The sequence below is a fragment of the Cornus florida genome, unplaced genomic scaffold (genome assembly GCF_030987335.1).
Source record: "Cornus florida cultivar Cherokee Brave unplaced genomic scaffold, ASM3098733v1 CherokeeBrave_3.0.0_Hap2_Chr04, whole genome shotgun sequence".
Lineage (NCBI taxonomy): Eukaryota > Viridiplantae > Streptophyta > Magnoliopsida > Cornales > Cornaceae > Cornus > Cornus florida.
In genome coordinates this window covers 68,472,750-68,496,476 of record NW_026775574.1, presented here as the reverse complement: position 1 = coordinate 68,496,476, position 23,727 = coordinate 68,472,750, and the positions used below count along the sequence as shown (strand labels likewise).

The 23,727-nt window shown below is 35.2% G+C and overlaps 2 pseudogenes; both read right to left on the bottom strand.

The window, feature by feature from the left end:
- Positions 1-12,844: 12,844 nt before the first annotated feature.
- On the bottom strand, positions 12,845-12,943 carry LOC132305703 (small nucleolar RNA R71; annotated as a pseudogene).
- A 10,462-nt stretch (positions 12,944-23,405) lies between these two features.
- LOC132305688 (small nucleolar RNA R71) lies at positions 23,406-23,503 on the bottom strand (annotated as a pseudogene).
- Positions 23,504-23,727: the final 224 nt, after the last annotated feature.

Below are 23,727 nucleotides of genomic sequence, written 5' to 3'. Positions count from 1 at the left end.
GTGTCATTTGACATAACATACAAGGTGAATAATGTGAATCGACCATTTACCGCTTTTGTTGGTCTGAATCATCACAGAGAAAAAGTTATATTTGGAGGTGTTTTGATATATGATGAGACATCTGATTCATTTGTATGGTTGTTTGAAACATTTCTTAAGGCAATGTCTCATAAATTTCCGAAGACAATTATAAGTGACCAAAATGCGGCTATTACAAAGGCATTAGCATTAGTGATACCCTATACACACCACCATCTTTGTATATGGTATATCATGCAAAATGGTACGAAGCATTTAGGTAGTATTATCAAGGGTCCGGTGTGTATAACACGCATTTTATCTGAGTTTATGAAAAAACATGAGGATGAAGATGATTTTGAAATATGTTGGGAGTCCATGCTAACCCAGTGTGGTGTTCGTAACAACAAATGGTTGTCTGAAATGTATAATTTAAGGACCAAATGGGCAAAGGCATTTGTGAAAAATCACTGGTGTGCTAGTATGCATAGCACTCAACTTAGTGAAAGCTTCACTTTCGGATTGAAAAAATTCGCTAAATCTAACCATAATATTCTTGATTTTTTCAAACACTTTGATAGGATGGTCACTGAGAAGAGCTAATCTGAAAACAATTAGAATTCCACAAAATGGTGAAAAGGGAGAGGGCTTTTACACTAGAAAACCACATCAGAACTAAAATGAAGTGTGTGGGTTTGAGATGTGTTAAGGTTAAAAATTAAAATTTTAAAACACAATGACTATATAAACCCAAGAAGATATAAGTGGATAGTAGAAGAGGAAAGCAGCACTTTGCCTAAGGGTTTGTTAGTGATGGTACAGAAAAAGAAATAACCATATTCCAAAACTCAAGGATTTTTTTTAATCTGTATTTCTGATTTATGTTAAAAAAATTAATTTAATTTTCTGTACTGATTTGCAGGTTTTTGAGATCATTCCTTCATTGATTGGACGTTTTGGAATTCAGATCTGTGCTTAGACTTCTATGGAATGATTTGCTACTGTTCTCCTCTTTTAAGTCAAAATCATTTTCTTAGTATTGCACTCATTATTGTTAATGGTTGCAAAATTTCAATGTGATGAATTTTCAGTTTTAGTTGATTTGAATGTGTTACTTTTGATGGAATAGGAACTAACTGATGTAACTGAATATTGATATTGTATGAAAGCACATTTTAATGTAATGAATTTTTAGTTTTTAGTTCATTTGAATGTGTTACTTTTGATGGAATCTCTGCCCATTGTAAAGAGTAATCAAGGCAGTTTTGGCAAGTCTTAAAATATGTGAGAAATTTAAAATTCATAAAGCCATATACATACAATTAATTGTCTAATATATCCTTTAATCTTGTTATCAACACTTTTTAATCATAACTCAACACCTTTTAATCTTGTTCTCAATACCTTAAATCTTATTCTCAACACTTTTAATCTCTAGCTCAACATTTTTTAATCTCTAGCACAACACCTTTTAATCTTATTCTCAACACCTTTTAATATTGTTCTCAACATTTTTTAATCTTTTATCTCAACACCTTTAATCTTTTTTTCTCAACACATTTAATCTTATTCTCGACATTTTTTAATCGTTTTATCAACACCTTTAATTTAATATTACTCTCAAACACATTTGATCTTGTTCTCAACATTTTTAAATCTTTTTCTCAACATTTTAAATCTTTTTCTCAACACTTTTTAATCTTGCTCTTCACACTTTTTAATCTTTTTATCAACACCTTTAATTTAATCTTATTTTCAACACATTTTGATCTTACTATCAACATTTTTTAATCTTTTTCTCAACACTTTTTAATTTATAACTCAACATCTTTTAATCTTATTCTCAATACCTTTTAATCTTGTTCTCAACACCTTAAATCTTATTCTCAACACTTTTAATCTTGTTCTCAATGATGAGCGCTGAAAAGTGCGTATTGAAACCCCTTAAGCTTAGACATTCTAGTACCTTTATCTATCTTACTTTACCATTTTAGATTGATTTCATATTATTTCCATTTTCAGGCACTTATCCCGAAAATAAGCTAACTCAGCCAAATAAGAGCTTAATTGAAGCAATTCTGGGATTAAACAAAGAAAGGAGCAAAGTGGAGAAAGAAAGGAGCAAATGAAGCTAAAGGTGGGAAGCAGCAAAGTTCGATCGATCCAACTTTAAGGTTTGATCGATCGAACACTGATCTATCTCAGTACTTCAAGATAGATCCAAACCTTGACTCAAAGCATAAAGTCCAAAGTTCGATCGATCCAACACCACCCTTCGATTCGATCAAACACTCTTATCTTTATTCAAATGATTGATCTTATCCACAACTGTACCACCCACTAACCACTTTTGTCCTTTTCCCAAAAATATCTCCCAAAATATCTCGGATTTGTCTTTTCCCAAAAAGCTCAACTAATTGGATTGATCCAGCCTTAGTTCGATAGATCTCAGCCAAGTTCGATCGATCCAAGTCCAAGGTTCGATCGATCGAACTTCCTCCAGTGCGAAAAAGTTAAAATGCTAGCTTGTTCAATCCGTCCTCTATCCAATCATTAGAGAATATTCTTTGCACGACCCCAGCTCATTTTGTGTGTCACTTGACCTACCTATAAAAGGAATATGATGCAATTTTTGAGATATATACAATTCTAGGGATTATTCTAAAAGGAGGCAAGCTTAGAGGAGGAGGAGGCTAGAGACACTATTGGAGTTCTTCATCAACAAGGAGCAGATTTCTTCCATGGAGTTAGCCCTTGAGGGTTGGAAGAACATCACCATGAGTGGCTAGACATCCTCTTGGGGCTAGAGTTAACCCCAAACATGCTTTCTATATCTTAATCTTGTGTATTATTGAGGGATTAGTGTTGTAATTAATGTTTTGATACTTTGATATATATAGATCTTGATTGTTCAATGATTTATGTGGTTGAATGCTTCCAATTGATCATTTCATTCTATCCATATGTCTATGTATGTTAGAATAGATGCTCATGTGCTTGTCTTTAGATTTAGTGTTATTCATGCATGTCTATGTGTATTGATGCTATAAATTTAGAGATTGTCAAAACATAGTGCTTAATGGAATGCTCTTGTGATTTTCTTGATGGTTCATACTTATTCCTTGATGGATTGTGCCTCTCCCCTAGTTTATTTTCATGCTAGTAGTGTAGATGTAGTATAGTTGTAGTGTAGTGTTAAATGGGAGGACAATCCATGCTTGTTGTTTGATGATCCAAGCCTTTGAATGCAAGTAGCATATGTCTTTAGCCTTGTGGTGTATTTGGATTGTGAGCTTAATGAAAGGATTAATGACTTGTTTTGATCTGTTGTGCCTTTCACATGTTGTTTAGACAATATATGCTTCTTTGCTTAGATATATTGTGCCTTTCACATGATGTTTAGACAATACATGCTTAACTAGCCATCCTTACTTGTTGAATCAACCAAACACACGCACACACCAATATTGAAACACACCATTTGCCCTCATTAGTCACTTGTTAAGGGTGTAGGAAAACATTGCTTGGTGGTGATCTCTAAACCCCAAGATTTCTCTCTCTCTTACTTACTCTTAGTTGCATTCTTTTGTTATTACTTAGTTTAATTTAGTTGCTCTCTAGTCTAATCAACCAACCAACCAATTGTTTGATCACTCGACCTACTAGCCCTAATAGCAATTCCACAATCTTGTTCGACCCTCACAATCCCTTGGGACGATCCCTACTTGCCTTAGTTATATTTATAGTGAAAGGTAGTAGTGGTTTCTATAAATGTAAAACTCTTGGTCCTCGCCTAAAATTCACACTCTCAAACTTGATGGTAGGGCGGCAAACCAGTCAATTTTTGGCGCCGTTGCCGGGGATTGAATTGATTTAATTTGGCAACGTCGGAATTGTGGAATCAATTAGGATTAGTACTATTTTGATCGTGCCTGTACTTTACTTTTATTTTTTTTTTGGTTACTTATTGTGTTGTTCTTACTTGACTAGGTGCATTGTTGGAGAGGAAGTGTGATACCCCTCGGATCCGAGACACGGGTTGATCAGGCCCAGGCCCAAACCCGAGGGAATATTAAACAATTAATATTTTATAATGAACACGGAATACAAAATAAATTAAGAAATGAAATTAAAGCTGGAAGGAACTAAAAATAGAATCCGCAAAATATTATAATTATTAAAATCCATCAAACCCAAACTCCAAAACTCCATCAGTTTACAACTTGGGAATCCATCTCTAGTGGACCCCTATTAAACATCCAAACGGAAGATAGAACAACTGTAATAAACGTCCAGAAATAAAACTATAGAGAGAGCCCTACATCGTCGGAAGAGTGAATAGAGACCTCTGCTCAGCATGAACACGTCTAAGCCTGGAACTGTCGTGTACTTGAAAAATAGAAGTGGGTCAGGCCCACGCGCAAGTTCTATACTACTACAATCCAAACACAGGCCCGATACACATGTACATCCTAAACAATTCAACAATAGCTGATAGTCCGTAAATATATATATAGTCACACTAAAGGACTCTCACTAGACTACAGACCGGTCTCAACCTGAATAGAGGTAATATGCTAAAACGCACACGAAGTGGGGATATGTACCTATACCTAAACAGGGTACACCTCCAACCATCGTAGCCAGCTACACATCCTGATGCATATACGCTTCCTAGCCATCGGTCCTGAGGCTCAAGCTCATACTGAGGCACCATAACAGTACATATGTAAAATCCATCCAAAATCCCTGGTATTGCCGCTCAACAAGTAGTTGCCATGACAATACAAATCCACGGGACTTAACTTTTAGTTAATCCCATCCTTATTCCAAGTAGGTGGGTAATGGTATTGTTTTAAAAACCAAACCCATCCTTAGTATGCCACCGTCCCATACCGGTGCCTACTTTCCAATCCTCCAGTAGTCAATAATACCAATAAATCAAGTATATATCAACTAAATTCTAACATCCAACATTCAATGTTAGCAGTGATAAAATAAGCATTGATAAACAGGGTCACAACAACAACATATACATGCCCAATTTAAGTTGTTCCCTTTAGTCTGATATAACTACAGAATTAATTAAAACTTCCATTTAACACCTTACAAATGACATACAGATATGTAGGGTATGTATCACAAAATCCTAACCTCCACAGTTGATACTAACTGTGATAATGTAAGCATCAAAACAACATTCACAGTATGTATGTAGACACGCTCAAATTATAGTGTTCCACAAAACCGATCTAGTGTTAAACTCAAATCCTCCTAGTATTTAAGTTCCAACAGTTGCTATTACAGTAGTTAAGATAGCTATCATCTAGACCCATCCTTCCAATAATTTATACTAGTAGTGGTAAGGAAAAACGTGAACCACAGAACCACAATGCATCCACAAACATGCTTAGTCTAGGTTGAACAAGCATACAACACTACTGTAACTACTAGTTTCATAGCAAAACAGATATCATTTTAGTTTGGTTTAATCTTCATTAATCCTGGAATCATTTAAGAGTGCAAATAGTATGAAGCCTAAGGTAAAGAGTAAGGATAGAATCTTGCCTCAGAAACTTTTGTTCAAAGTTTCAACGTCGTCTTCTTAAAAAATCCCAGCGAGTTCCAAAACCCGGTTACTGTTTATAGGTACGAAACACTATTCCCGAACTCAAAATCTGATCTCCACCATTCAGATTGTGTGACACTGAGTCATGAACCTATCCTCCAAATTTCAGCTCAATCGGACCACGGACGAAGCAGGATTGGATGTTTGATGAAATCTGGGCAGAATAGAAAAAACCTGTACGACCCAGTTACTGTTCACTAGTACGAATCACTGTTCCCGAGGTCAAACTCTGATCTCCACCTTTCAGATTGTGCGTCACTGAGTCGTGAACCTCTCCTCCAAAATTCAGCTTGATCGGACCACGGACGAAGCGGGATCGGAGCTTTGATCAAACCTTGGTAGAATGTGAAAAACTGCGTTTTTTCTTCTCCACTTCCACAAAACGTGTGCTTTGTTTAAAAAACCCTACACAGACGTCTACCTTATACTTATAGAGTTTTCATAAACCCTAGGTTCATTTAAGTCCAACTCACAATCCTAACCGGCCCATCCAATTAACGTAGAAACCTACGACGGCTATAATATAAAACCCTAATTTATACTGTAATTAAAACCCTAGTTAGATGTATTTACGTAATTACCCTATTCACCATTAAATACTTAACAAATAATCTAATTGAACAAAATAATAATTAGTAAACCCAATTAAACCAAATAAGACACACATAAAATAAGACACACATCGAATAATTAAACCAATTACACTTAAACCATTAATGCCAATTAAATAATTAAAATACTAACAAGTAATTCCAATCAAATAACTAAACCAATTACACTTAAACCATTAATGCCAATTAAATAATTAAAACACTAACAAGTAATTCCAATCAAATAACTAAAAATAAATATCATTTAAATAAATTAAATCACCACAAAAGAAAACAATTAAGCACCTAATAAAAAAAAATAATGACACATAATCAAATAAAATGCACTTAAATAATAAATTAAATACTATTAAATACCAGGAATATCCTTTTTAAAATTAGGGGTATTACAGGAAGCAAGTAAATGAGCATTCAAGCAAAGCAAAGAAAGTAAAAAGCTAAAAATTTAAAAAATTTGCTAAGCTAAGCTTTAAATTTGGAGTTGAAGTGCTAAAGGACCTTTGTGAAACTTTCTTTACTCAATCCCTTAGTTAAATCGTCGGCCCGCATGGAGTCTTATTTTTAATTGTTCTTTACATCATTGTTGTTAAAGCATGGGAGTATGAATTAAGTGTTTGAAGAAGAAGTCTAATTGCATTGTTGTGAAGGCATAGTGTTTGTTATTCTTTGTGCTTGTTGTGTTTTGCATTGTGCATGCATGGACGTCGTTCATTGAGACCAACTCTTGTCCTTCTTGATTTGCATCTTGAATCCATCGTTAGAAATCCTAGGGGAAGAGGAAGTTTAAATAGAACCAATCTATCAATGGATGACCATAATGATGATCATGTTGAGGACCTTGGTCACATATGTAACGACCCGGTCATTTGCCTTCCTTTTCTTTTTCCTGAGATTTTACGAATGAAATTTTTTCATTTAATTTTCTTTTCTGAGCTCTGCTTCGTGTTGCTTAGTGTTATCTCGAGTGCACAGAATTGGTTCCTGAGACTCTTTTTCATGGATTGACAACTTCCTTTGAGGACCGAGTCATTTTCACATTTTTCATTTTTCGACACTATGCGCTATTTCGTCCTTTTCCCTATTCTGTCTTATCTTCGTTTGTCAGTTTTTGGCACAACCTCACTTCTCATGCTCGGAGTTGGTTTTTGACTTCACGTGCCTTCATCTTGAGTGGTTTTCTCGAAATACGTATCTTTACTTTTACAAGAAAGTACTGTGGTTGCTCCCGGTGCCCACAGGGGCGTGGATACACAATTCTTCAGAATCTTTTTCATTTCTTGGGGTATTTTTCATAAATATCTTTTGAAGATATTTTATTTCGGGAGCATCTAAGAAAATATCTTTTGGAAGATATTTTCATTCTGGGGCAATTTCGCAGTTAACCCTTTTTGTAGGGACCATTGTGCAATTAACGAAAGTTATCGCAAAATATCTCGTTTGGAGCCTGGATCCTTGTATGGGATTCATTTTCACATTTCGTTGAGTCATGGACTCTTAGAATTTCTTTCTGGTCGTTTTCCCCAGTTTTAGGGATTTTTGGCCCCGGTTGCCGCTGAACTTGTTTAGGCATATCTCTCTGCACGGGACTCGGTTTTTGACACCGTTTTTTCCATTATTCATATTTTCTCATTTTGAATCTTTTTTGTTCACAGAGTTTTGCCGTTTAAGCGCGTTTGCTCAAAAATTCACTTTTCCGGACCCGGCGAGGCAGTTTTTGAGACTTACTATAAATAGAACACTTAAAGAAGAAAAATCAGATTTTGATCATCTTCCCCACCTCTCTTGGCTAGATCTCCTAGCAACCATGGCTGCCACTTTCTCTCTCCTCCTTTGGTCCACTTTTCCTTGGTAGAAATCCTTCTGCCTTAGCATTTATTACTTCCCTCGACGTACTCTACCTTTTGCCCTTATTAGAATCCATTTCAGATAATTTTTTAAGTTTGGGTTTGGAGTCAAGTTGAGATTTTCATGGGGCTTCTTACGGATTCTTGTTCACGGTGTTGTTCCCGACAAAACCTCTCGGTATCGTCAAATTCGGAGCACTTTTATTTTGGTGGGCCTTTGAGATTTCATCTCAAATTGAGGTAGGGGATGTTCTAGGTTTAAATTCTTGTTATATAGCATGCTTGTGATGCTTATACAACTTGTTGGCATGATTAAATATAAAACCTAGATATTTTATTATTTATTTTTCTGTTACGGGATATGATTTTCCTGGTTGCTCATAACTTGGTTTGAACATGTAGCATGATTTTATATTGCCCCTTGATATGCTCATTGTCGTGTATTATAATTGGAACATTTGAATAAGTATTACAAATTTTATTTAATATTTATCTTAGGTGAAAGATTAATTCACATGGCCTTAATTAGCTTGAAATTAATATGTGTTAGCATATTATATTAGGCCTTAGCATGCTCTTCAACATAATTGAATTTGAAAGTAATTGGAGGTGTTTTGAAAATTAGTAATTATTAATTAGTTTGATTAATTAATTTGCCCCGAGTGCACTATTCACTCTATTTAAATTCCGACTTGATATTCTTGACTTGCATGCCATATAGCTTCACATATATTTGATTTAGAATATTCGGTTAGGTTTTCAAACCATTCATTTAATTAAATTCCTTGTTTAGGATTTAATCCTCATGGTGATGTACAACTTGGAATTGAATTGTGGCATGCTAGAAAATTAAGTTTAGGTATAGTTGTTCACATATATTAAATTGGGATTAATTGCATGAGAATTGCAACTTTTAATTTATATTTAACTTTAGTGAAAGTTTAATTCACATGGTCGTAAATTGAATGAAATAAACTTGTAATGTGATATTATATTAGTCCTTGGCATGTTCTCTAAGATATGTTAAATTGAGAGCATTTGGTTAAGTTTGAAAATCTAGGGATTTTAATTAAATGAATTAATTAAAATCTATTTAATGGTCCCCTTAGCTTAATTAAGTTTTTAACTTGATAATTGTATTGATCCTGACTTGTTTACTAGCGTATATTAATTTGGGACTATTAGAAGTTGTTTTAGAACCTTGTGATTTAAATTAGAATGATTTAATTAAAGTTCTACCTTGTTGTTCTAACAACCTAATTGAGTTTTAGAATGGATATAGGTGATGACCTTGCCATGTCCTTTAACATGTGTTAAATTGAGGTTAATTGGAATTGAATCGGAATCTATAGAATTTAATTGTGTTTATCTATTTAAATTCTATCAATTTGCTCCATCATCTAGTTGTGTTTTAGAAGTGGATTCTATATTCAAATCATGGACTTAGACTTGTTGTATATTCATTTGGTTATGCTTTGAACATTGGATAACATAGTTGTTATGTTTGTACTCATAAGAATATGTTTTCCTTATTGAATATATTGTTGCCTTGTGTAATGATTTGCACATTTCGTATTTAACATCTTTCATGCATAGCGTGTAACGAATCGTATACTGAAGATTCGACATTCATCATATCATATTAGTTGTGGATTTAGAGCATGTATTGTATAGGTTTCCAAATTTGGTTGTGCTTAGTAGATAGTTGATTATCTTGCATATTCTTGTTGATATATGCGTTGCTGCACAACTTATTGATTTTGGAAACTTGGGGATGTCGTTGTTTGACTATGGCTAGGACGTGGTTCTAGTACGGGGGATAGTCCCTCTATATAGTCTAGAGCGCACATAGGGAGGTTACCCATGGGCTAGTAACCCTAAAGTAACTATGTTGTCGGTCTGACCCGGCGTGACGTCCAAGTATCCACTTTGTTTGATTTCACATTTCATTTTTAAGTTGATAACTAGATGATGTTGTAACTTGTTGTTCCTTATTTGTCATTCCATTTTAAGTTACATGATGTTAACTTTGCGAAATTGTGCTTTATGCGTTGAAGTGGAAGTTCCAATATTGGTTAAATTGCATCGATATTGAAAATTGTGTTTTGACGTTCTAACAAAGCTTAGGATTGATCCTATTAATTCATTTAGAACTTAGACGTTAGGTGGCATGAACCACTACTGTTATTTTGTGCTTTAGATTCTAAGTTAATGGTTTTGAGAACTTATACCTTGTTACGTTGTATAACATGCTCTTTTGTTGTTGAATTGCATGGATAATGTGATTCTTGTTAACTTGTATTCAAATATGCTTTTGTCATGTTGTATGGATTACTCTAGACCTAGTTCAATTGTATTGAAAATGCAATTCATGTTAATCTATGCTCAAGCATTCTTCTTGTAGTGTTCTTTGGATTATCCTAACCATGATTCGTTTCATACACGTATGTATATCATGATTCTTGTTACTTAGACTCTAAGGTAGCTTAGGATGCTCCCCGAGTCTCACTTGGACATAGACGTTAGGTGGCATGAGCCCCTTTAACATGTTTCACCTTTAGGTGATAAAATTGTAAAATGCTAGGTCGATGCATGCTCATTTCCTACGAGTAGCTTTATGTTGCTCACCCACGTAGTGGGGACATTTTTCAGGTATGAAGACTTGGTTCGTGGTGCTCATTGCTCCTTGGATGGCTTATAGTTTTTAAGTTTCCATTTTATGCAAGTGTTAGCATAAAATGCCTCTTTGTAACCTTATGTATCAAAATATGTATTATTTGATTCCATATATGTGGTGTGTACATGAGTACACTCTTTACAATATATTTGATATGTATGAGATGAGGCCGGAGGCCAATGACCATTATATTGTATTCTATGTACTTTTTAACATCATGAAATATTATGAAAATCTTGAAAAATCGCAAGTCAATGCTTCACCATGGTTGCATCGGGTGTGGGAATTCTATTCTCATACTTTCATAGGGTCTTATTAATCTTGTATAAAGTGTGGCTAAGGGCCAAACGGTCATTTGACTTCATTTTATATTTTTGGATTCCATGTTTTCCATTCCACGTTCATTTTTGCCTTTTTGCCCGTTGGGGGGTCGAATTTTGCATCGGCTATATTTTTAAGCCATGGACCATTGTAGCACGTCTAAATAGGTAAGGTACATTTGCGTGCATGGTCGTTTCCGAGCAAAACCTCATCGTTTGTGTTTTGAGCCTTCTATGGACTCATTTTGCACTTTTGTTGCATATTCTGATATAGGGGCATTTTAGACTTTTCACTGTGGTTTTATTTTCTTCTTTCAACATGGTTGAATAGAAAATGTGATTTTTGGGGGGGGGGGGGGGGGGGGTGTTCTTCTTCGTGTTTTTCCAGAAAATGCCATCTTGGTATCGGAAATCGATCGCAAAATTTAGCTTCTGTTTTTCAATTTAGCAGCTTTTTGGACCCTCTGGACCAGTTTTCTTAGGAGGGCATTTTGGGAATTTCAAATTGCGTATTTTTCAATTTTCCTCAAGAGTCACGTAGAAAACTCAATTTTGAGGGGGTTTCTTCTTTGTATTTTTCCAGAAAATGTCATCTAGGACCTTAAAATACCATTTTTTTTTTCCGGAAAACCCCTGCTACCAGGATTTCTTGCTGCCCATTCTGCCCCTTTCACATCTAAACGGTTAGATGGGGTTTCATAACCGGTTACATGTGCATGGGCAGTGTCTTGGTCAAGTTTTTTGGTCTCCTAACCGGTTAGGAAGGCTTGGTAACCGGTTAGATGACCTAGGGTTTGCACTTTTTGACTGTTTTGCCCCTTCTTCTTCCGTTAGCCATATCTCCTTCATCTAGATTCCGAATCAAGTGATTCTTGAGTCTAAATTCATTAATTTTTCGTTGTCTTTCTAATGGTGTAGTTGGTAGAGCCCACTTTTAGGTTGGAAATTACCATTTTTCCCCTAGGTCCATTCTTGTTCATTTTTGAAACGCTTCTTCCATATTTGTTTCCTTTGGGTTCCCTGACCTCATTGAGTGTCACATTGGTGTCTTAGAGACACGCTGTATCTTTAGAGACCGTTGTTTCATCTTTTGCTTCTGTATTCTGGATCCAGTTCGATTCATTACAGGACACACTGGGTTAAAAAATCCAGGGTCGTCACAACACAGACCAACAAGGTATCCTTCATCCAAATGTGCACAATGAGAACATACAAGTACCATTAGGCATGCCTAGGCCATTCATTCACCAACCACCACAACAATAAGGCCAAGTTCCATATGGAATGCCAAGGCCAATGTATACTCCACAACCTCCCATCATCAATCAAGGAATTCAAAACCAAGGTGTTCATGTTGCACCTCAAGTAGCTAATCCACCTCTTACTTTAAGAGACCGTTATGTGCCTAATGAGTATAATGCACCTACATGCATCCAATTGCCTCCATTTAGAGCACATCATTATGAAATTAAGCCACAAACCATTCAAATGCTTCCTAACTATCATGGACTTCCAAGTGAAGAACCTTACAAGCATTTGGATGAGTTTCTAGAAGTATGTTCCACCGTAAAATATACGAACATGCCGGAAGAGGTTTTAAGACTCAAAATTTTTCCATTCACCTTAAAAGACAAGGCAAAGTATTGGTTTAACAATCTTAGGCCTTTTTCAATCACTTCTTGGGCAGAAATGCAACAAGAGTTCTTGAAGAAGTACTATTCAGTTTCTAAGACCAATGCCATGAGAACCTCAATTCGAGAATTTTCACATGGGGATGGAGAAACGTTTCATGAGGCATGGGAACGCTTCAATGAGTTGCTTAGAAAGTGTCCACATCATGACATGCCCAAATGGCAATTAGTTCAATATTTCTTTGAGAGCTTATCGGACAATTATAAGGGTATGGTTGATGCTTCCATGGGTGGCTCATACATTGATAGGCATGAGGATGACGTGTGGCGGCTTTATGAGAGTATGAGTGAAAATTCTTTGCATAGAACATTATCATCCAAGAATGGTAGAAATTCACAAGGTAGAAAGAGTGTTAGCTTACATTAAGTCAACCATTCAAATGAAATAGCCGCCGAAATGAAGTCTTTATCTCAAAAGTTTGATCAATTTTTGATTAACCAAAACTCGGCGAACCAAGTATCTTCCTTCCCTAACCATTCTCATCGTGCATCAAATGAAACATGTATGACTTGTTCTAGTGTTCTTCATTCTACTTCTCATTGTCCTCACGGATAAATGCAAAATAAACCTAATGAACAAGTCAATGCAGCTTTTGTGAACCAAGGGAACAATCCTTATGGTACTCATTATAATCCAAGTTGGAGGAATCATCCGAATTTCTCTTGGAAAAACCAAGGAGATGGCTCAAACCCTTCCCAAGGCGGTTTTCAAGGGAAGTACATTCCACCTCCACTTCAAAACCAAGGATCCCAAGGTTATAGACTTTATCAATCACAAGGAAATCAATTTGCTAATTCTCATTTCCCCAACCAATCTTATTCCCAAGGAAATACTAGAAGTCCCGCCTTTGAAGAAAAAGTTTTGAATGCTTTGGGCACTTTAAAGGCTAACACACAATTGCTTCATTCTCACTCTCAATCTATTACGAAGCTGGAAACCCAACTAAGGCAAATAGCAAGCACTCTCAATGCCATAGAGAAGGGCAAAATGCCTATTAATGCCCCACCTAAGCAGCAATGTGTTGTGGAAACCCATTCCTCATCGGAAGGCCATACCATTAAATATGTTAATGCAGTGACTACCTTGCGGAGTGGGAGGATTGTGGACAATCAAGTTGAAATATCCAATGAAGAGAGTGAATCGGTGCAACTTAAGTTGTCACCCGTCCCGTTTCACATCCCATTCCTCCTTCATTGCATATACATGATCTTGTGAATGAGAAAGTCTTGAAAAATGTGTTTGAAAAAAAAGTTTTGAAAAATGATGTTGAAAAGTTTTGTTGAAAAATGATTTGAAACAAAATGATTCAAAAACTTCTTGTGTTGAAGAGAGTTCAAAAGAAAATTCTGAAAAAGTGTTTGAACCAAAAGTTCCATTTCCGGATGCCTTAAAAGGATCAATTTCAAAAGACAAGCAAAAGGCAAAAACCAATGAAATTATGGAAATGTTTAGGCAAGTAAAAGTTAATCTTCCACTTTTGGATGCAATCAAGCAAATTCCGGCTTATGCCAAATCCTTGAAAGACTTGTGCACCCAAAAGTGGAAGAACAAGAGCCAAGCACCAAGAAAAGTGGTTTTGACCGAGCAAGTAAGCTCAATTTTGTAACATAACACTTTGCCAAAGTTTAAGGACCCTGGTTCACCTACTACTTCATGCATTATTGGTGATCATATCATTAATCGGGCACTTCTTGACTTAGGAGCAAGTGTCAACCTTCTTCCATACTCGGTTTATGTCAAATTGGGCCTAGGTGAATTAAAACCGACGTCGGTAGTTTTGCAACTTGCTGACCGATCTATCAAGAAGCCTAGGGGTGTCATTGAGGATGTTTTGATTAAAATTGATAAATTCTTCTTCCCAGTTGATTTCATTGTCATAGATGCGGAACCGGTCCCCAATCCTAAGAGCCAAATTCCCGTTATCCTTGGTCATCCTTTCTTGGTAACCGCTAATGCCAACATCAATTGTAGGACGGTGATAATGAAGATCTCATTTGGCCACATGAAGGTGAAGTTGAATAACTTTAATCCCATACCCAATTCATTTGATAAATATGAAGGAGAGGTTAATGTTGTAGATAAATGTCATGATCTTCAATGTCAAGGAAATGAGCTTTTGTGTAAGACTAAAACTTCTAAAGAATCATCTTCAACTTTGCATTCTAAAAGTCTTGTTTCAAATTCTTGCTTTGAAAGGGCATGGAAGCCCAAGGTTGTGATTGCATAAACAAAAGATCAAAAGTTTCTTTTGAGCTTAATCCAACAAGTTCTTTAAAGAACCATTTGTTGGGTGGAGTTCAAAACATCTATCACCCCAACAAGGAGGGGATGCATTATAAGATCTTTGATCCGGGCTAAAAGAGCCCAATGTCTTGCTAGAGACGTTAAAGACTAGCAAAAACATTTCGTAGGGTGTCAAAACCCTATTCCTCCTCCATTTCTATCTTAAATTTCATTTCTTGTGAAGTCTAGATACTTGTTTTTGGTTTATATGCATTGATAGGAACTGTGATTCAGATTGCATGAATTTTGTGTTGTGATTGAGCATTTTGCATAAGTTCGATCGATCTCAGTTGAGAGTTCAATCGATCGAACTTCCACCTGCATCCAACACTTAGAAAAATTTTCTATCTGCATCCACCTACATCCAAATCACCTCTCTGTCCCATCGTTCGAACTTATTCTTAGATCGATCAGGAGACCTTCGATCGATCCAACTTCAAAGTTCGATCGATCTCATGATTCAACACTTCGAAAAATTTTGAGCCTGCATCAACCTGCATATTTCAGCTCTCTGTCTTATCGATCGAAACATTTCAAGATCTATCTGAAGTTTTTTTCGATCGATCCAACTTCAAAGTTCGATCGATCTTGAAGTTCCAACACTTAGCCAATTTTTTGAACAAAAAACCTGCATATTTTTGCTCTCTGTCTGATCGATCGAAGTCTTGTTCCGATCGATCTCAGTTCTCCATTTCATTGTTTGACTTTGTTTTGACTTCTTCAAATTTCAAAAATCCAAAAATATTTTCATTTTTTATTTTATTTTATTTTAATTTCATTTCATTTTATTTTATTTTTCAAAAAGTTTTCAAAAAATTCAAAAATATTTTAATTTATTTAGTTTTTAATTATTATTATTTATTCAAAAAAAAAATGAAAATAAAAATCCAAAAATATTTTATTCTATTTTATTTTATTTTACAATTTTTAATTTTAATTCTAAATTTTTAATTTTAGTTTTTCATTTTTTCAAAAATTTCAAAAAATACTTTGAGGAGAGTTCATCAAAGTTCGATCGATCTAAAGTGTCGGTTCGTTCGATCGAACTAATCGGGAAATATTTTTAAAATAGACCTGGAGGGTCTCAAGATCGATCATTTAGATCGATCCAACCCTCCAAACCCTTGCTTCCCTCGTCGCCGCCGCATCTACTCTCCATCTTTCTCATCTTCGGCGAGATCCAAGCTACACTCTCTCCTTCATCTCGGATTTCACTTCCTTCGTACCTTCTCCACTTCTCTCATCGTTTTGAGGTAAAATCCGAGATCTTATCTATGATTTAAGCTTCGATATGATGCTTACATGCTTTATACATGCTTGAATCTCCATTTTTGAAGCTTCGAAGCACTGAGCTATAGTTATGTATATATGTGTATATATGTGTGAATATATGTTTTATATATTTTTGATTTATTTTGGGAGAATGGGCCTTCTACAGTGTTGGAATTTGATGATGTGTTGTGTTGATGGGCCCACGAACACGTTCGTGTGGGCCCCATGCTTCCAAAGTCACAGATCTGTGACATCTCATTTTTCACGGAGCACAGTTCGATCGATCGAACTTGTGTCTCAGATCGATCGAAGTTGTGAGATCGATCTCACTTATTTTCGATCAATCTCACTTTTTAATCTTTTTCTCAACACTTTTTAATTTATAGCTCAACACCTTTTAATCTTATTTTCAGCACCTTTTAATCTTGTTCTCAACACCTTAAATCTTATTCTCAACATTTTTAATCTTGTTCTCAATGATGAACGCTGAAAAATGTGTATTTAAACCCTTTAAGCTTAGGCATTTTAGTACCTTTATCTATCTTACTTTACCATTTTAGATTGATTTCATATTATTTTCATTTTCAGGCACTTATCCCGAAAATAAGCTAACTCAGCCAAATAAGAGCTTAGTTGAAGCAATTCTGGGATTAAACAAAGAAATGAGCAAAGTGGAGAAAGAAGGGAGCAAATGAAGCCAAAGGTGGGAAACAGCAAAGTTCGATCGATCCAACTTCAAGGTTCGATTGATTGAACACTGATCGATCTCAGTACTTCAAGATAGATCCAAACCTTGACCCAAAGCATAAAGTCCAAAGTTTGCTCGATCCAACACCAACCTTCGATCGATCGAACACTTTTGTCTTTATTCAAATGATTGATCTTATCCATAACTGTACCACCCACTAACCACTTTTGTCCTTTTCCCAAAAATATCTCCCAAAATATCTTGGATTTGTCTTTTCCCAAAAAGCTCAACTAATTGGATCGATCCAGCCTCAGTTCGATAGATCTCAGCTAAGTTCGATCGATCTAAGTCCAAGGTTCGATCGATCGAACTTCCTCCAGTGCGAAAAAGTTAAAAAGCCAGCTGGTTCAATCCGTCCTCTATCCAATCATTAGAGAATATTCTTTGCACGACCCCAGCTCATTTTGTGTGTCACTTGACCTACCTATAAAAGGAATATGATGGACTTTTTGAGATATATAGAATTCTAGGGATTATTCTAAAAGGAGGCAAGCTTAGAGGAGGAGGAGGCTAGAGACACCATTGGAGTTCTTCATCAATAAGGAGCAGATTTCTTCCATGGAGTTAGCCCTTGAGGGTTGGAGCAACATCACCATGAGTGGCTAGACATCCTCTTGGGGCTAGAGTTAGCCCCAAACATGCTTTCTATATCTTAATTTTGTGTATTATTGAGGGATTAGTGTTGTAATTAATGTTTTGACACTTTGATATATATAGATCTTGATTGTTCAATGATTTTTGTGGTTAAATGCTTCCAATTGATCATTTCATTCTATCCATATCTCTATGTATCTTAGAATAGATGCTCATGTGCTTGTCTCTAGATTTAGTGTTATTGATGTATGTCTATGTGTATTAATGCTATAGATTTAGAGATTATCAAAACATAGTGCTTAATGGAATGCTCTTGTGATTTTCTTGATGGTTCATACTTATTCCTTGATGGATTGTGCCTCTCCCCTAGTTTATTTTCATGCTAGTAGTGTAGATGTAGTGTAGTTGTAGTGTAGTGTTAAATGGGAGGACAATCCATGCTTGTTGTTTGATGATCCAAGCTTATGAATGCAAGTAGCATATGTCTCTAACCTTGTGGTGTATTTCGATTGTGAACTTAATGAAAGGATTAATGACTTGTTTTGATTTATTATGCCTTTCACATGTTGTTTAGACAATATATGCTTCATTGCTTAGATATATTGTGCCTTTCACATGATGTTTAGACAATACATGCTTAACTAGCCATCCTTGCTTATTAAATCAACCAAACACATGCACACACCAATATTGCAACACACCATTTACCCTCATTAGTCACTTCTTAAGGGTGTAGAAAAGCATTGCTTGGTGGTGATCTCTAAACTCCAAGATTTCTCTCTCTCTTACTTACTCTTAGTTGCATTCTTTTGTTATTACTTAGTTTAATTTAGTTGCTCTCTAGTCTACTCAACCAACCAACCAATTGTTTGATCACTCGACTTACTAGCCCTAATAGCAATTCCACAACCATGTTTGACCCTCACAATCCCTTGGGACGATCCCTACTCGCCCTAACTATATTTATAGTGAAAGGTAGTAGTGGCTTCTATAAATGTAAAATTCTTGGCTCTCGCCTAAAATTCACACTCTCAAACTTGATGGTAGTGCGGCAGACCAGTCAGTCAAAACTTTTTAATCTTGTTTTCAACAACTTTTAATCTCCAGCTCAAAACCTTTAAATATTATCCTCAACACCATAAATCTTATTCTCAACACTTTTAATCTTATTCTTAACACTTTTAATCTTATTCTCAACACATTTTAATCTTGTTATCAATAACTTTTAATTTTATTCTCAACACTTTTAATCTTGTTTTCAACACTTTTTAATCTTTAACTGAACAGTTTTTAATCTTATTGTCAAAACCTTATAATTTTATTCTCAACACCTTAAATCTTATTGTCAACACTTTTAATCTCTAATTCAACACTTTTTAATCTCTAGCTCAACACCTTTTAATCTTGTTCTCAACACTTTTTAATTTTTTTTTCTTAACACCTTTAATCTTGTTCTCAACATTTTTTATTCTTTTTTCTCAACACCTTTAATATATATATATATTTTTTCTCAACATATTTAATCTTATTCTCAACACTTTTTAATCATTTTATCAACACCTTTAATTTAATATCACTCTCAACACATTTAATATTATTCTCAACACTTTTTAATCTTTTTCTCAACATCTTAAATCTTGTTCTCAACACTTTTTAATCATGCTCTTCACACTTTTTAATCTTATTCTCAACACTTTTTAATCTTTTTCACAACACTTTAAATCTTGTTCTCAACACTTTTTAATCTTATTTTTCACACTTTTTAATCTTTTTATCAACACCTTTAATTTAATCTTATTCTCAACACCTTTGATCTTGTTCTCAACACTTTTTTTAATCTTTTTTTCTCAACACATTTTTTAATCTTTTTTTTTCTCAACACATTTAATCTTGTTTTCAACACTTTTTAATCGTTTTATCAACACCTTTAATTTATATTACTCTCAACACATTTGATCTTATTCTCAATACTTTTTAATCTTTTTCTCAGCACTTTAAATCTTATTCTCAACCATTTTTAATCTTGTTCTTTACACTTTTTAATCTTTTTATTAACACCTTTAATTTAATCTTATTCTCAACACCTTTGATCTGGTTCTCAACACTTTTTAATCTTATTTTTCAACACTTTTTAATCTCTAACTCAACACCTTTTAATCTTGTTCTCAACACCTTAAATCTTATTCTCAATGATAAGTGCTTAAATGATGCACATTTCAGCACATAAACTAGGTTATTTTAGTTCTTGCATCTATCTTATTTTCATGTTTTAGTTCTAATTCATGTTTTTGTCAATTTCAGGTCAATAAGGTTCAAATGAACTAATTTTGGTTCACTAAAGCCTTTTTGGAGTCAAGCAAAGACATTCGAAAAAGGTTTAGAAAATGACAAAAAGAGGTCACAGCGCATTGCTCGTATAGTGTGTTTATTCTTCAAAAGCGGTCAATTCTACCTTTCTCGGGCCTTTGATGATGTTCCCAAAGATGAAGAAGCAAACCAATTAGCCTGGGGCCAAAATAGAGCTAAATAAGGTATTAAAGGAAATTCCAACTCCGGGGGATCGATCCCCCACTATTCACAGAACTAAAAATGCCCTCGGGGGATCGATCCCCAAGGTAAGGGGATTGATCCGTCAGCACCTGGCAGCATTGTGGGATTGATTTTTAATTGGCTGCGGGATTTTCTTGTTTTGGGCTTATTTTGTAAGTTATTGGTCTCCAACAAGGTTTATTTAAGGGAACCAATACCCATTAGTTTAGGGGATTTATTTTTATATTTTGATTAGGTTTTATTTTTTTATATCGTGATATTACGCTTTCTCTGGAAAACACGCGAAAAGGGAGACAAAGCAAGAACAGGCTAGGGTTTTGAGAAGAAGCTCAGAGATGATGAAGCAGATGATGGAACTTGTTGACACCTTAAGTCCATCAATCATGAGCGGCTAATTCTTTAACTTAGGGTTGGATAAACCCTAAAAATGTAACATAAACTTTTTCTCCTTTCATACTTTTTGGGGATTTATTTATGTAATTGATATGTAGGCTTGAATAACATGATTTAATTCTTTCAATTGTTTATTCGTATTAATCTCATATTGTTTTACGTGTTATTGATGAATAAATAAGCTTTACACTTGAATTCCTTGTAAATTGATTTTTGTGATGTCTATGCATGTGGCTAATTAGTTGTATTTGTATTCCAATTTGATGGATATTGCTTTTACTAGATGGATGGTACTACACAATTAGGTTAATTCATTTTCTAATTAGTTTAATTTCATGCTTAGGTAGTTCAATTTAAATTTAATTAGTTTAATTACACTTAATTCCTAAGTAAGTAGACCATCCATGCCTGTGTTTGAATTCCATGCTGATTGTCACAAATACATTATCCTCTAGATTAATATAGGCTAGAATTGTAACTTGAATTGATGGACCATTCTTTGGATTGGTGAATTGCACTACACTTAGTTTATCTGTCATTAGATAGGCAATTCAAGCTTGAAATTGATGCTTCATACTTTTCTTTGCAAGTATTAGCTACATTAGAATTACATTTAATTATTTCCCCAATTAGTTGAAAGTGCGTGAGTTAGGGAATGTGCTTAGTGGTGAATCCTACACCTTAAGTGTCTTTCCTAATCTTTAAACTCTATTATTTTATTGCAATCATTTAGATTAAAATTAGTTCTAATCACAAAATAAAAACTCTTTTTAGCAATCAAATAGGTACTAAAGTAGAATTCAATTCCAAAAATCAATATTGTTTAGATCTCTTGGGACGATCCCTGCTCGCTTCAGACTCCATAGTATAAGTGTTTAGTGGTTTTATAAATTTTAAAATATGGTGCTCACTTGACATTATTTTAAAACCGTAAGTGTTGTGCATTATTATTTGTGCACGCTCTGTCGCATCATAATTTTGGCGCCATTGCCGAGGATCTAACGGTTTTAAAGAATTAAATTAGACATTAGTTATTTGTTGATTGTTTACTTTAAAGTTATTTTAATTTTTATTTTCTCAATTGATTTGTCAATTAGGTACTTGAAACAAAATGGAGCAAACGCTGGATTTAGAAGCAATTAATTTTTTTTTGAAGTTGCTTATGGACCATTTGTAAGTTTCTCTTTAATTTTTGTGCTTAATTGTTTACTGTCTTGCATGCTTTGGACAGCCCAATTGGAGGCTTAATTTGAATTGTTTTATTTTTAAGTCCAAACATACCTTCTTGTAGAAGGCATCGGCTTGTGTGGAGGCATTTATTTGTTTTAAGTGCATTGATATTATTGAGGAGTTTGGGAACATCGTATGTGAAGGTTGAAAAATTGAAGTGTTGATGTGTTGACTTATTCTAGTGCATACATGGTCATAGATCACTTAATCGTCCTCTTGCTCCTGTAAATCAAAATCTCGAAATTTTCCTTTAGCGTTTAAGAGGTAGGACTAGGGATAGTCATCCTATTCTTCCAACTTTTGATCTTTCATCACTTTTAATGGAAGACCCAATAGATCCAATTGTAGATCCCATTGAAGATCTTGGTTATGTGGATCATAATGGTGTGCACCACCCTCCACAAGTTCATATTATAGATCCTCAAGGTGTGCATCCACCCTTGGGAATGCCACGACCAATAAATCCTGTTGTGCAACAACCTAATCTAGGGATGCCAAGGCCAAATGTTGTTCCCCAATAGGGATGGCAATTTCCTCCAACCCGCTGGGTTTTCGCCCCGCTCCGCTCCTAATGGTGCGGATTTGGTAGCTCCATAAGTGGGTTTGGGACGGATATGGTAAAAGAATTGAAAACTCGAAGCGGGTTTGGGGCGGGGGCGGATTTAGTGATGCCCCCACCCCACCCCTGCCCGACCCCGATTGTATATATATATATATAATGTATATATTTAATTTAAGTGTCCGTTAATATATTTTGACTAAATATTCGTTAGAATCACTACTTACTAAAATTCTACAATTGTGCACGTGATTCAATCTTCAAAGATTCAAGATCTCAGTATTCTATTCCAAGTCCAGGAATTAATTCAACAGTTTCAACTTTACCGCAATTAAACGGAGTATGCGGGGCGGAGTCGGTATTTTGTCTACCGGAGTAGGGGCGGGGATGGTATACCAATTATAAACCCGTCCCGGAGTTAGAGCGGAGTTGGTATGATGAATTTTTTAATGGGGCGGAGTAGGGTTTGGCCAACTCCACCCCAACTCCACCCCGTTGCCATCCCTATTCCCCAATTGGTGAGTAACAACAACAATATGTTTAAATGGCATACCCTCAACAAGGTCAAATGGCATACCATCATCAAGGTCAAATTCCATATCTTCCTCTCAATCCTCCAATGGTCCTTAGGGATCGTTACACTCCAAATCAATATAATGCACCCACTTACATTCAATTGCCAAATTTTCGTGCTCATCATTATAAGATTAAGGCTTCCACCATTAACATGTGCCCCCTTTTCTATGGGTTGAGTAATGAAGAGCCTTATAAACATTTAGATGAGTTCTTGGAAGTTTATTCCACTGTGAAAATCACGGATGTTCCGGAAGAAGTCCTAAAAATGAAGCTTTTCCTTTTCATTCTTCGGGATAAAGCTAAATATTGGTTCAACAACTTGCGATCAAATACAATCACCTCTTGGGCACAATTGCAACAAGAGTTCCTTAAAAAGTACTATCCCGCGAGTCGAATGGATTCAATGAGAACTTTCATTCATGAATTTAAATAAGAAGAAGGAGAACCTCTTCATGAAGCATGGGAACGTTTGAATGACTTGTTACGGAAGTGTCCACATCATGACATTCCTAAGTGGCAATTGGTTCAATGTTTCTTTTCAAGTTTATCCGATGCTAATAAGGGCATTGTTGATGCTTCTTGTGGCAGAAGCTATATAGAAAGAAATGAAGATGAAATTTGGCATCTTTTCAAAAAAATGAGTGAAAACTCAATGCATAGATCTTTATCTTCTAGGGGTGGTCACTTAGCAAATGTGAGAGGAAAGAAAACTCTAAATCAAATAGACTCTT